The sequence below is a fragment of the Nyctereutes procyonoides genome, unplaced genomic scaffold (assembly GCF_905146905.1).
Source record: "Nyctereutes procyonoides isolate TBG_1078 unplaced genomic scaffold, NYPRO_anot_genome, whole genome shotgun sequence".
Classification (NCBI taxonomy): domain Eukaryota; kingdom Metazoa; phylum Chordata; class Mammalia; order Carnivora; family Canidae; genus Nyctereutes; species Nyctereutes procyonoides.
Genome location: NW_026575043.1, coordinates 952377 through 954428, shown reverse-complemented (window position 1 = coordinate 954428; position 2052 = coordinate 952377). Strand labels below are relative to the sequence as shown.

The following is a 2052-nucleotide window of genomic DNA, read 5'->3' as shown; positions in this document are numbered from 1 at the left end:
CTAGAGTGCAGTAAAACAAGTCCTCCCAAAATCTCTCTCAAGACCTTACAATATTGGAAATATCCTTAATGACTACCTACAGAGAAATGTGTAGAATATCTTACAGCTATAGGAATATTATGCATACATTCATGATTATTTTTTGTAAAATTTTAAAACCAAGGCAAATTTTCACAATATAAAATTGAGTGAAAGATAACCAGAATATAAAATTTATAAACATGCTGTGATTTAGGTTGTGTTCAAGAAAAGATTGAAAAGAAATAAATCAATATTGCAATAGTGGTTGTTTCTGGAGTATAGGTAATCTTTTCCTATCTTTTATAGATGTCTGTATTTTCCAAAAATTCTACAATGATCCCTACTCTTTTTGGAGTCCAAAAAGAAACAAATGAAGTCAATAAAAGATTGTTCTTAAAATATACAATCCCTATCTGTACAGAATATTGAAATTTTATGTAATTATTTGTACTTGTTATTTCTCTGGTCTCAGTCCCTTAGCCTACTTCACTAAGGGTGTATTGTGCTCCTATCTGCTTCCTTGTAGGCCTGTACTAATGGTCCACTGTCATGACCAACCAGAGCTGCCAGAAACAGTTCATTTTTTGGGTTTCTCAGACAGACCCCAGCTAGAGTAGACCCTTTTTGTCTTTGTGCTGCTCTTCTACCTTCTGACTTTGGTGGGCAACATAGTCATAATCTTGGTGTCCCACCTGGACCCCTGCCTCCACACACCCATGTACTTATTCCTTACCAAATTGTCCTTCCTAGACCTCTGCTTTACCACCAGTTCCATCCCCCAGCTGCTCTTCAACTTGGGTGGCCCAGACAAGACCATCAGTTACACTGGTTGTGCCATCCAGTTATTCATGTTCCTGGGGCTGGGTGGCACAGAATGTGTCCTCCTGGCAGTCATGGCTTATGATCGCTTCACTGCAATCTGTAAGCCCCTTCACTACTCCATCATTGTGCATCCTCAGCTCTGTTGGAAGCTGGTGTCTGTGGCCTGGGGTGTCAGGCTCCTCAACTCCCTGGTGATGTCTCCAGTGACCGTGAGGCTGCCACGATGTGGGAGATAGTAAGGTGAAACATTTCCTATGTGAAATTGCCTGTGTGGACACCGTGGCTGTGGAAAGCACTGTTTTCATCTTATCAGTAATGACTGTCCTTCAGCCCCTGGCACTCATCCTGGTCTCCTATGGCTACATTGGCCTGGTGGTGCTGAGCATGAAGTCAGCTACGGGAAGAAGGAAAACTTTCAACACATGTGGGTCCCACTTCACTGTGATCTTGTTTTATGGGAATATTATCTATATGTATATACAGCCAGAAAATAATTCTTCTCAGAACCAAAGAAATTTCTCAGAAATTCCTTACCCTCTTCTACAACTTGGTCACCCCCATGTTGAACCCTGTCATCTACACACTGAGAAACAAGGATGTAAAGGGTACCCTGAGGAGGCTCATGTCCAGAAAGTGAGCTGACCATGACTTTTTCTAAGTCTCCTTCTTTTACTTAGTTACCAGAAATAAATAATGCTTGAAGTGTAATTCTAGAGTTCGTTTAAACCTTCCAACCTCATTGAGTGTTATATGCAAATGATAAGTTACTGAACACTACATCTGAAACTAAGTATAATTGAATTTAAATAAAATTAAATAAAAAACAAACCCTCCAACCTACCCAATAAAAATTTCCAGGGATGGAGTTTGGGAATATATATTATAAAGCCCCAATATGATGCTGATGATAAACTAGGTTGGACATAAATTTTAATTTGCATAATATCTTATGTCTACCCTTCAAATCATTTTTCCTCCTCCTTTCCAAGTGGTCACATCTAATTAAAACTCAACAAAACTATGAATCAATGCTTTAGTACTGTGGGCTGAGAGTGGACTGGCTTAAGTTACACCCAAATGAAATTGTATAAGGATCTTTCCTCTCATTGGTACTTTGTGTAATTATCATTTTTATCACAGAATTAGGCCAATGTAGTGCCAAAATACCATACTTTTTGTATTCTAATAGCTTTAAATTTCACTGTCTGG

General features: G+C 38.9%; 1 pseudogene; it reads left to right on the top strand.

Annotated features, from left to right (window-relative positions):
* The first annotated feature begins 570 nt into the window (after nucleotides 1–570).
* On the top strand, nucleotides 571–1480 carry LOC129507468 (olfactory receptor 2W3-like; annotated as a pseudogene).
* The last annotated feature ends 572 nt before the right edge of the window (nucleotides 1481–2052 follow it).